This window comes from Zonotrichia leucophrys, chromosome 5, assembly GCF_028769735.1.
Source record: "Zonotrichia leucophrys gambelii isolate GWCS_2022_RI chromosome 5, RI_Zleu_2.0, whole genome shotgun sequence".
Lineage (NCBI taxonomy): Eukaryota > Metazoa > Chordata > Aves > Passeriformes > Passerellidae > Zonotrichia > Zonotrichia leucophrys.
This window is the reverse complement of record NC_088175.1, coordinates 60,979,945-60,993,074: the sequence shown is the minus strand read 5'-3', so window position 1 is coordinate 60,993,074 and position 13,130 is coordinate 60,979,945.

Here is a 13,130-nt window from a genome sequence, read left to right as displayed (position 1 = left end):
CCAGAAGCTGCAGCACAAAACTACTGCTGCTTCAGGAAACACAGCCAATCCTGTTTGTAGGGTGCTGCTTTTCCAGATAATTCCATTGCAGAGTTGACCTGACACCATCAGCACTAACGACAGTTATTATCACATCTACATAGGCACTCATCTTCAGCCCAACATCTTCCACTTGAGCACCACAGCTCAGTCACCTTCCCCTCTAATTTTCATTGCATCCCCTTTTCATCCTTTCCACTGGAAGAGAGAGTGATGAGTTCCTTTTTTCCTCAGAACTTCATCGCAGTAATGGGAAAAATGTCAGAAATACTGGAGAAAAAGAGGTGCTGAAATGTCACACAAAGGGAAGAAGACTTTCGTGCAAGGAATTTGTCAGAGGCTGCTATTTGGCACAAAATTGCCTCGTTTCTGGCCTGTCAGGTTGAGAAGCAACATTTCCCAGCAGACCCAGGCCACGTGTTCGAATCACCCTCTGTCACATTCACATTCTCTAAAAAATCCCTTTGCCCAGGGTTTTTCTCCTGGGAAACTGAGAAGCCTCGGTTAAAAATGAAAATAATTTTTATCTCATTTGCTTTTCCTCTGTTTTGCTCATGTGGAATGTGTTTGGAGATTGTTTACCCACAGGTGATTGTTCCATTGGATTCTGCTGGGAGTTGTTTTCACTCTTTGGCCAATCAGGGCCAAGTTGTGCTGGGGCTCTGGAGAGAGTAATGAGTTTTCCTTATTATCTTTTTAGCCTTCTGTAAGTATCCTTTCTGTATTCTTTAGTATAGCATTCTTTAATATAATATAGTGTCATAAAATAATCAATTAGCCTTCTGAGAACATGAAGTCAAGTTCATCATTCCTTCCTGTCATGGGGGTACCTGCAAATCCAGTAACCCTCACAGGCTTTGGGAGCTGGAAATCAGAGCCTTGTCCAGGCCAGCCCTGTCATCCTAGGAGAGCTTCCAGGACAAGTGAAAGGCTGAGACGCCTGATTGACTCACAGGCATTATTTACCTGCAGCTACTGCACTCTTTGTGTTTTCAGCAGGAAAGCAAGAGCTCACATGGCCGCAGAGCTTCTCTGTTCTCTCCAGTCATCCCAGAGGAGAGCTTTCCCCCCAGCAGCCCAAGGTGCTCCGGAGGAACGAGTCTGGGATGCCCCCAAGGACAGATTTCCATCCTTGAGTCTGGAGGATTTCCAGGGACAGATTTCCATCTATGAGTCTGGGGTGTTCCTAAGGACAGCTTTGCAGGCAGCAGCCTGAGGTGTTCTCAGCCCATTTCTGACCCCTTTTTATCCAGCTTCTCGTTGAGTGAGGTGTGACTCTAGTAGGTGATCCACTTCCATATTCTTTGTTTTCTCCTTGGTTTATTCCTTGATTTCTCCTTGGCTTATCCTTGTACTTTTCAGGACAAGCCAATACCACAGCTGGGTCCCCAGCCCTGGCTTCCAGTGCTGCCCTGAGCCAGCTGGGGCTGTTTTTGTGCAAAGGGTGAGAGCAGCAGGGATGCACAGGGAGCCATCCCAGGGATATTCTGGGATTTGGGCTGGTTTAACACAGTTTTGCCATTTCTCCCACCAATGAGTTGGAAAAAACAACAGATGTTCATGCTGCAGACCTCCTGTGAAGCCTGCTGTGGCCAAGCAGCAGCAATCTGCTGCCTTTCCAGACCTGCTCCATGTTGAACAGACCTGTCCAATGGTGGTCCATGGCAATGGGTGCTCCTGGAAGTCCCAGAGCAGGCTGAGAGGGAAGCACAGGGTTCTGGGTGTGCCTCACCTGCCCACCCAGCCCCAGCTGAGCTGCAGCTGCTGAAGTCCAGGTGTGCTGGTAAGAGACATGCCAGGAATGCCATGTTCTGTGGGTTAGAGACATGCCAGGAATGCCATGTTCTGTGGGTAAGAGAAATTCCAGGAATGCCATGTTCTGTTGGTAAGAGACATGCCAGCAATGCCATGTTCTGTGGGTAAGAGACATGACAGCAATGCCATGTTCTGAAAACCAGCTCTCATTTTTAAAGGAATGCCCTCATATTTAAAAAGAGTAGACAAGACTGCAAGGGAGGAAAGGAGAAGCAGAAAAATGATCTCAGAAGCAGCTCCTGGAAACCTGAACTAGCACTTCCCATTCCAGATGTTCTCCGAGCTCAGAGATACATCCTCAAGCACAGAAGAGAAGTTAATTCTTCTCCTGCTGTTCATTTTTGGAGCTCTCCCAACCCTCCTTGCTGTGATGTTAACACCTTTTAATTTACACAAATCTATTCCCAGTCATGGTCCACTGGGCTGGTTTCAGCACAGGAGAATCCCTCAATTTACTCAATTCTGCTCCCTCTTTAGTGCTTGTTCCCCTGGAGAGTTTACAGAGAGGAAACACATCTCCTCCTTGCTTTTCCTGTCCTTTGCCAGGCCCTTTCCCTGTCCCAGGGATCCTGGACAGCTCCCGGGGCTCACCAGGCTCAGATGGGCCCTGGCACCTCCGTGATTGTGGTTACACAAGGGAGGCCCTGGCACAGGTGCCCAGAGCAGCTGTGGCTGCCCCTGCATCCCTGGCAGTGCCCAAGGCCAGGCTGGACATTGGGACAGTGGGAGGTGTCCCTGCCGTGGCAGGAGTGGAGCATGAGAGATCTTGAAGGTTCATTCCAACCCAAAGAATCTGGGATTCTGTGATTTCACGGCTGTGCTTGACTTCCACTGCTCCAAAATGAGGCTTTTCCATGCCCAGCTCGCTGCCAGAGATGCTCAGAGTGATGAAATCTTGCCCTGTTGTCACAGGATTCCAAGTTCAGTGCTGGAGTCTCTTGCCTGGGACATTTCAGGCAAGGCTGAGGCAGCATTTCAACCCTGGAGTGCTTGGCTGAGCTCAGCCTTGGCTCTGAGCACTGCCAGACACTTGTCTCTGATGGTTTGTCAGTGACTGATAAACCAGGCAATGCCAGAAACATGAAAGCTGCATGGGAGAAGGAGCTTTATTGAGTTTTGCCTTCTTTTCCCCTTTTTTTTCCTAGATGACAGGATGAAAACACAGGATTAAGAGTAATGTGAGAACTGGAGGCCTGATCTTCTGCTACTGCCTTTGCAGCATCCTTTTTATCTGACGAGCCCCTGCAAGAGCTCATGCAGCTGCCCTGATGAAATGTGAGGAGAGCTCAGCTTCTCCCTGTGCTCCCAGGAACATCACAAGAATTCCAAGTGATCAGGAGGATGAAAAGGGCACTAAATGATATTTAGTGTTCTTTAAAGAGCACAGGTGAGGCTGGCCTGCAGCCCCAAGCAGAGCCCAGCCTGCCCTGCCCTCCACACCACCAGGAACGTGTCCCTGGCTCTGAGGGAGCAGTGCTGACCTTGGGGCTGCAGTTTGGGGTTTCTGACTGCTTTTGGGGTGGGGACCACTGAGGGGCTCCACAAGGAACCCCACCAGTGCTTGATTCATGTGGCTCTTTTCATTTGGATAAAAAGTCTCCTGGAGTGACTTCATGCCATGGCAGGGACCCCTCCCACTGTCCCAGGGTGCCCCAGTGTCCAGCCTGGCCTTGGGCACTGCAGGGATCCAGGGGCAGCCACAGCTGCTCTGGCAATTCCAGCCCAGCCAGGAATTCCCAATTCCCAATCTCCCATCCATCCCTGCCCTCTGGCACTGGGAGCCATTCCCTGGCTCCTGTCCCTCTGTCCTTGTCCCCCGGTTTCTATAAGACCAGAGCCCCTGGCTCTCCTGTGCTGACCAGCACAAACCCAAACCCCAGCCTGTGATGTGAACAGGGGCACAAACCCAGGATGGGTTTTACAAGAGCTCAAACCTCACCCCAGCTGAAGGCAGGGACATTCCTCCCTGACACATAGGGATTCTTAGCAACAAGTTCTAGCAAGCAAAGGAAGCTGAAATGAGAGGAAATGCAGCTGTGAACCGTGCCAAGGGTGAGGTTGAGGAAGAGAAGAGAATCTTGATCCATGGTCAGAAGCTGATTTATTAGTTTTATGATGACAGTACATTAAACTATACTAACAAGAAGAGAATGAAAGAATTTCATCAGAAGGGGCTAAGAAGGATAAAAAGAAATGTATACAAAGGCATTGTGTGTCAGAATAAGAGTGTCTGAGCACTGACTGTGATGGCCATTAATTAGACAACCCCTGGACATCACAGATGCACCTGTTGCATCCCACAGCAGCAGATAGCCATTGTTTACATTTTGTTCCTGAGGCCTCCCAGCTTCTCAGGAGAAAAATCCTAAGGAAAGGATTTTTCATAAAACATGTCTGTGACAAGCAGCCCCTCTCTGAAGCCATCTGTAGCCCTGAACCACCACAGCCACTCTAGGATGGAGGAAGGGCCTCAGGAGCCCTGGAACAGGAGATGCTCTCTGGGAAGTGCACATTGATTCCTTGGTGCCAAGGGTCTCTGTCTCTGAAGGAAGGGTTAATGGCTGTTGGCTCAATTAGTGCAACGTGAATGAACAACATTTTTGTGAGCTTGAGGGTAAATTAAGACAACGTTTAGTTCTGCTTCTTATTAGCTCTGCATAAATTCTCCCAGGAGTTTAATTAGCTCTGTCACAGCAAACAGCGCCTTGTTTCCACCAGGGAATGTCCCTGTTCCGGGCTCCTGCCCTGCCAAGGGCCCTGGGAATGTCCCTGAGCCCAGGGAATGTCCCTGTTCTCAGGGATGTCCCCGTTCCCACCTCCTGCCCTGCGAGGGACCCAGGGAATGTCCCAATGTCCCAGGGAATGTCCCTGTTCCCAGCTCCTGCCCTGCGAGGGACCCAGGGAATGTCCCAATGTCCCAGGGAATGTCCCTGTTCCCAGCTCCTGCCCTGCCAGAGACCCTGGGAATGTCCCAATGTCCCAGTTCCTGCCCCTCCAGGAGCCCAGGGAACGTCCCTGTTCCCCAGCTCAGGGCCCCCTTCCCCTGTTCAGGACACCCTTCCCCAGCTCAGGGCTGCTCAGGACACCCTTCCCCAGCAGGGCTCTCCCTCCCTGGACTCTGTCCAGCACTCCTCCTGCCCCTTGGGGTGGTTTCAAGCACCTTCTGCCGAGCTGCTCTTGGCCACTCCTCGCACAGCCTGCTCTGTACTTCTCACTTTGCCTCAATTTAAGAGCTTCAGCTTTTTTGTCACTCGTCCTTTTCACTCTGAAGTGCTCTTTAACTTCAAATAACTCGTTCCACACAAAGGTATGTTTTTTGTGCATCATCCGTGAAAAGTGACATCCTGGTCACCATAACCTCTGGTATTCCTGGAATTCTCCAGATAAATGGCAGCATCTCTCCCTCCTAACCAGTAATCACCACTACGCAGAGGGTTTATAATGCAGAGCTTTCCTTCTCAAGAGGAACAGCCATAGATTTGGAAGGAATAATCACAGGTAAAACTTGTCTCTGTACATTAATTATCTTCAGAGATTTGTTCCAAAACACAGGTAGTAATTTTTGTGTTTTAACATTTATCGTTCTGTGGAAAGCACATCATTATGCAGGAGGAACTCAATTCACAGGTAATTTTTTTTCCTCTATGTTTTTGAGTAGAACTTCTAGAACTTTTAGTCTGGAGTTGAAAAAAAAAAAAAAAGAAGAAGAAAAAGAAGTGAAATATGCATAGAGCTGAGAATGAGAGCACTTTAGCTCAATAAATACCAGGTGAGCCATGCAGTGGCTGAGGGGTGAGCACCCCCATCTCCAGGCTGGAGCGTGCTGGTTCCCCCTGCAGCTCCCACCCAGGGCACAGCCCCACTGCCCATGCTGGCACCCTTCTGAATTTTGCCCAGAACCTTCTGGAAACAGCCCTGCTGGGCAGGATCCAGAGCACTCAGCTCTCCTAGTGTCCCACCCCCTTACACCCCTGCCCAGGGAGGCCATGCATGGTCAGGGATATCCCCAGCCAGGGCCTCTGTACAAATCACCAACAGGAGGGGCTGCTGGGAACATGCCTTGAGCTGTTTGATTTCCCAGCATCAGCCTCATTCCATGGTTATGACAATGGGAAGATGCCACCAGCTCACATCCCAGCGGCAGACACAGAACTCAATGTCACAACTCACTTTATGAGTTTTGTGACCAATCACACAAAGCAAAAGCAAATTGACAGTAGTTCCATCCAACCACTGGAAGCACAGGTACCTTTGGTTAAAGAATGCTTGCTTATTTCAAATACCATACCTCCTTGTGAGCCTTCAAACACAATGCATAGAGCTCTATTATTAAGCTCAGAATTTCCTAATTTCTCACTAGATAAACTTTTCTGTAGCTCAGGGAGTTATGCTAGACAAGTGTTAATACACAGACAATTGTTCTATTTGTCCTTTTCTACTTTTTAAATTTTTCTGCTGACCAATCCCATGGCAGCTGCTTAGCTCTAATCCCAGTTCTGCTGTCTCTGAGCCTGCCTTTTGCAGCTTTCCCAAACCCCTCTGATTTTATGGATTCCCACAAGGGGCTGCAGCCAGGGCTCTCCTGATGGCCACAGCACCCAGGCTCCCCTTTGGAGAGCAAGTTGGGCTGGGGAAGGTGCCTATGGCCTCAGCAGGGCTGGGGAAGGTGCCTATGGCCTCAGCAGGGCTGGAGCTGGGGCACCTTTAGGGTCCCTTCCAGCCCAAGCCATACTGGAGCCTGTGATGGTGGCACAGGCTCAGGAGCTCCAGCATGTCCTGGCTCCAGGAATTTCTGTCCCAGCAGCTCCATCCCTGCACAGCTCTGGGGCTCTGCTGGGCTGGGATGAGGAGAAGCAGCTCAGCCCTGAGCCCCGAGCTTGGGGACAGCACCAGGTGTGACCCATGGGGAGCTCAGGGACAGCACCATTGTGACCCATGGGGACAGCAAGGCCAGGACCAGCCAGAGCTGAGGACATCAGCTGCCAGCAGGGCTGTTCCTCTCCTCCATGCTGGGAGCACAAAGAGCTTTTGTCACCAGCTCGAAGAGCAGCAGCACTCCCAGGAACACAGCCCTGCTGCTCTCTGAAGGGCCCCTGCCCTAGAGTGCTCTCCCAGCCGGATTTCTCCGGAGTCTGATTAAAGTCATCATTTGCCACTGAAAATGTCATAAAATATTTATGACACAGATGATATTTAAAGATCACTGTAGAACATTTCTAATAACTGAGGTAATTCAGTGGAAGCAGCCTAAATTGACACACTCAGAAAAAGGAAATAATGGAGTGAAGCAACACTCCAACAAGTCTGCTAATGAGTTATCCCCAGCTCCCGGGGTAGGAATCACATCTGTCTGCCTGGAGTGGAGCACTCTCATCCTGCCCGGCAGAGCAGGTGTGCCAGGGGCTGCAGCTGGGGCCTGGCTGGCAGGGATGCTGCAGACCTGTGCTGCTCACTGATGGCGCTGACCTATGCTGCACATCAATGGTGCAGGCCCGTGCTGCGGACCAATGATGTTCACTGATGGTGCAGACCCACGATGCTCACCAATGGTGCAGGCCCATGCTGGAGGCCCATGCTGATCACTGACAGTGCAGACCCATGCTGCAGACTCATGGTGCAGACCCACGCTACTCACCAATGGTGCTTACTGATGGTACAGGCCCACACTGCAGCCCCACACTGCTCACTGATGATGCAAACCCATGATGCAGGCTCATGGTGCAGACCTGCACTGCAGGCCCATGGTGTTCCCTGAGGCAGACCCACGCTGCTCGCTAATGGTGTTCACTGATGGTGCAGGCCCGTGCTGCTCACCAATGGTGTTCACTGATGGTGCAGACCTACACTATAGACCAATGGTGCTCCCCAATGCAGACCTACACTACAGACCCCCACTGCTCCCTGATGCTGCAGATCCCAAGTGCAGCCCCCTGATGCTCCCCATTGGAAGCCATTGGGACACAGGAACAGCCCTTGACAATGCCAGCACAGCCCAGGGGGCACAGAGAGAGCAGCAGGGCCAGCTCAGACCCACAGGGGCAGGGATAGAGCAGGAGGGCTCAGAAGGACCTGACGGCAGCACCTGGCCCAGCTCTGTCCCCACGCATGCCTGGAGCAGCAGGGATGGAGCCCTGGGAAGGACCTGCTGGCAGAACCTGGCCCAGCTCTGTCCCCATGCATGCCTGGAGCAGCAGGGATGGAGCCCTGGTAGGGCTGTTGGAGCTGCCCCTGCTGAGGGTCTTGGGGCAGCTGCTGAGAACTGACACCCCCAGCCTCAGCTCACCCAGGGCCATGGAATTCTCCCCCGTTTGTAAGTTCCACCTAAACCACATCTGTTCATCAGCTGATGGCTCCACCATGCTGCCTAATCCAGCTTGAATCCCTTCAGAGCTTTGGCCTCCTGAGGTAATAAAGGATTAAAGAGGGGAGAAAGTGAAAGCTTTCTTTTCCCTAATTTTAGCTGCACAGCTAGATCACAACCTGCCTCCTACTATGAGATGTGGCAGCAGCTCTCTGGCCACAGAGAGCAGCAAACAACTTTCCCAGGCATCGTTCTGGGAAAGGCTGTGAGAAGATCAGAGAAAAGAATGAGGAGCAATTCTTATCTACACTTGCTGCACCTGTTGGTGTGCACATGTGGAATGTGCTATGGGGATTTGTTTACCAAAGGGTGGTTTCTTGATTGGCCAATGGTGATGGTGTTTGGATCCAAGGACCAGTTGGGTCCACCTGTATCATGATTGTCTGTAAGGACAATGGGTTTATTAATAAGCATAGAATAATAAAGTGATTGATCAGCCTTCTGGAATATGGAGTCAATGCTAATTATTACGCCTTTGGGGACACCTAGTTATGACAATCAGAAACAAGGAACAGCCCTCTCCATCTTCTGAGAACACAAAATCCCCTCTCAGCTCCCTGCCCCTCCACACCTCCCTCAGGACCCTCTGCCTGTCTCCAGTGCTGGTGAACTTAAACAGAGCCCCAAGAAGGTTATTTTCCACCTCTTGCCTCTGCTATTGCTTTCCAGATAGGAATCCACCCAGCTCAGCTTCAACAACTGACCAGAGACTCTCTAAGGTTGGAAAATCCCTCCAAGACTGAGCCCAACTCTTCCCCCTGCCGAGGCCACCACTAACCCATGTCCCCAGGTGCCACATCCACACAGCTTTACAGCCCTGCAGAGATGGGGATGATGGGCTGGACACCTCAGAGCTCTAGTGCCCACCCACCCCATCCCAGAGTGTTTCTCACCCCAGACCCCAGCTGGAGCTGGGTCCCTCAGTGCCCAGGAGATCAGGAGGTCACACCCAGGACAAAGGAATCCAAACCTCTGCAAGTCCCAGCATCTCTTGGAGTGATCTTCCACGTTTTCTCTGGAATGCAAGAGGACAATGGGCTCTGAAGATGTGGCTGGGGCAGCCTGTGTCCCCTCTGGCACAGCTCTGCTCCTGGGGAGCTTCCACCATCTCAACCCAGGCAAGGGCAAACCCTGAACAGTTCAGAATGGGAAACATTTTGTAAGAACCACTAAGAAAAGCCACCCACACCCAAGCCCACATTTATATTGTTCAGTGTGTGAAGACCTGGAGGAAAACATTGTAAAATGGCACTCCTGTCTCACAGAAGTGCTTCCTCAAACAGGAAAACTGCTCGTTTCTCATTTGGGGTTTAATACACTCCTCACTTCTGGTTTCTCTCACCATACATAAAGCTTTTCCCTTAACTTGGAGCACAGAAATTGTTGCATCACTGCTGATAAAGCCAGATGCTCACAGTTATTCAGGATAAAGTGTCTTTTTAATAGCTGGCATCATTAACTACAGACAGTTCAAAACTCCACAAGAGCTGTAATAGTAATAAATTGTTCAGGAAAAGCAGGCAATTGATATAACTGCTTCCAAAGTAGTGAGGCAAAGGAAAATGGGCTTTGAGAGCACTGAGTGAGTCACAGTACATCATCCAGGCTCAGAACAACACTGCCTTCAGTCACTGGGAGGAACACACACTGACAGGGGCAGCTACAGAGGGTTCCTGTCACTCCCCGAGGACTGGGACAGCCAGAGGGATCCTGGTTATTCCCTGCTGCACCCAGCCCGGGGCTCCATCAGGGCTGCCTTCCCAAGGGGGAACAGCAGCTGTGCACCAAACAGTGAGTGGCACCCCCACACTGCATCCCCCAAGCAGGGGTACCCCCACACCAATCCCCAAACCCTGCCTCAAATAAAGCTACTCCAACACCACATCCCCCAGACCCTGCCCCAAACAGTGGTGCCCCCACACCAATCCCCCAAAGCCTGCCCAAACACGTCTACCTCAAAGCCTGTCCCAAGCAGAAATACCCCCACACCACATCCCCCAGACCCTGCCCCAAACAGAGCCACCCCCACACCAATCCCCCGCAGCCTGTCCTCCAGCTCCAGAGGGATGCTCTTCTCCAGCTCCCCCATGGCTGGGAGTGCCTGGATCTGGTCAGCTTCAGGTGAAGCCACTGCATGTCCTCCCACCTTCACCTGCTTCTCCAAGGATCCACCTGTGACAAACCAACCCAAACAGCACCACATGAGAGCTTGGGCTGTTCTGGGTACAGGACTGGAGCTCAAGGGTTTGTCCTGGCACATCCCAGGGCATTCCTCCTCCCTGGGCACTCCTGGACAAAGAGCTCTGCTGCTGCCTGGGGCACTGCTCCACCATGGTTACCCCAGCATCCGCCTGGCACATCCCAGAGCATTCCTGGACAAAGAGCTGTGCTGCTGCCTGGGGCACTGCTCCACCTCAGCCCCCATCATGTCCCCCATGCCCCCCTCAGGTGCTCCCAAAGGGCACTGCCCCTGCCACAGCTCCACACTGACATTCAGACTGCAGCTGGGGGAAACTCCCTGTGCAGGACGCTCAAAGGTGAGCATCACATCACAGGGGTGACATGGAAATGCCCCTTGTGCCACTGCCTCCCCTGTGCACCCCAGGATACCCTGGATCCATGCTGAGCATCACATCACAGGGGTAACATGGAAATGCCCATTGTGCCACTGCCTCCCCTGTGCACCCCAGGAAACACCCAGATCCATCCCCTCCACGGGCTCTTCAGGGAGCTGGAGGAAGCACAAAGGTCCCCCACAGCTCTTCAGGCTGTGCAAACCCCTCAGCCTCTCCTCACTCCCTCCTGGGCTCCACCTTCATTCTCACAGGATTTATTTTGAGGGTTGAGGAGATCTAGAACATGACTGAATTGTCCCAACTTCTTTCAGAGAATACTCAATTAAAGCTTCTTTTTGTCCCTGTATGTGCCAGAAGAGAGGCAAAGAGGGAGAGGGTATGATGAAATCCTCTCAGGGCTGCACCACAGGATACCCCAGAGGGAGAGGGTGTGATTAAATCATGTCAGGGCTGCACCGCAGCATACCCCAGAGGAGGACACAGCCCATTAAACCCTGTCTGAGGACTGGGCTGTCATGGAACAAGGAGATCCTGATCAGCTGGTGTTTTTGGCAGCAGAGAAGTGACTCTGATGATCTTGGAAGCCTTTCCCATGCTGAGTGATTCTGTGATTACAGAGCAGAGGCTGAGCTGTGCCACCTGCCCTGAGAACCTGAGCCCACGGAGGCTTGGGGGTCACAGACCCCTCCTGCAGGGCTCCCTCAGGCCTGGAGCAGCACCAGGGAGCTGGAATTGTCCCCAGGAAGCCTCTCCTGGCCACCCTCCCAACGAAACTTCCAGCCCAGGAATGCAAATCGGAGATGCCACTTGAATTTACTCTTTCCTCAGGAAAAGGTGAAAAACCCAGGAAGTATCACAGTGCAGAGAATCCCACTCACGCTTCTCACTTCACCTCCTAATTTGTTGTTTTGAGGAAGATCAATGCTGGGGATGTCTGTCAGAGTTATGGATGTGCTGCTATTTGCAAATCAGTTCAGTACATTTGCAGTCCCAGGGGAGATCTCCGTGCCAAGCTCACTCACTTTCCTCCCTGACACAGACAGCACAAGAGCTCCTTCCCCAGATCTGCCTCTGCCTGACAGTGCCAACGGAATTCCTCATGGGCAGGAGCAGCCCTGCCTGCTGGGAAAGCAAATTAATCTGGGGGCTTGTCCCTTGTGTGCCCTTACCTACAAATGAGCTGGCAGAGGCAGCAACCCTCCCTGGGTAAGGGGTGGTACTGTGTGGTGGTGTTTGCAGGGTGCCAGGACGAGGGAAGAGATGAGAATGTTGATTCCATGTTTCAGAAGGCTGATTTATTATTTTATGATACATATTATATTAAACAAAAATGTTATACTAAAACTATACTAAAAGAATAGAAGACAGGCTTTCATGGGAAGGGAAGGGAAGGGAAGGGAAGGGAAGGGAAGGGAAGGGAAGGGAAGGGAAGGGAAGGGAAGGGAAGGGAAGGGGAGGGAAGGGAGGGAAGGGAAGGGAAGGGAAGGGAAGGGAAGGGGAAGGGAAGGGGAGGGAAGGGGAGGGAAGGGGAGGGAGGGGAGGGGAGGGGAGGGAGGGGAGGGGAGGGGAGGGGAGGGGAGGGAGGAGGAAGGGAAGGGAAGGGAAGGGAAGGGAAGGGAAGGGAAGGGAAGGGAAGGGAAGGGAAGGGAAGGGAAGGGAAGGGAAGGGAAGGGAAGGGAAGGCAAGGCAAGGCAAGGCAAGGCAAGGCAAGGCAAGGCAAGGCAAGGCAAGGCAAGGCAAGGCAATCTTGTGACTGCTCACAGCCTCGACACAGGTGGCTGTCATTGGTCATCAAGTAAAAACAATTTGATATGCTGAGTAAACAACTCTCCAAATCACATTCCAAAGCAGCAAAACATGGGGAAGCTGAGGCTTCCCAGCTTCTCAGGAGAAAAGATCCTGGCAAAAGGATTTTTCAGAAAATATGTCTGTGACAGTAGTGGTCTAGTCCCCAGGCCACCAGGGACAAAGGCAGGAGTGGCATCAGCTGGGCTTTAAGGTCCCTTCCAACCCAAACCACCCTGGGGCTCTGCCCCAGCACCACCTGTACTGAACCCCAGGAGATGCCATCATTCCCTGCCTGCTGCAGGGACTTGGGGACAAAGGGACAGTGCCCAGCTGCTCCCACACCCTGCCCTGGCTCTGCAGATGTCAGGACCCAGCACATCCCTCTGGCTGTCCTGAGCAGCCCAGACCCTGCCAGGGGGCTCACAGACCCTGGCACACAGCCCAAAATGCCCCTGTGGGTTTGATTATGACCCATGGAGCAAATTACCAACCTTAGATGAAGATCTGCAAGCCATGACAGTTAAGTAGAATGACAGTGAATTTATCACAGG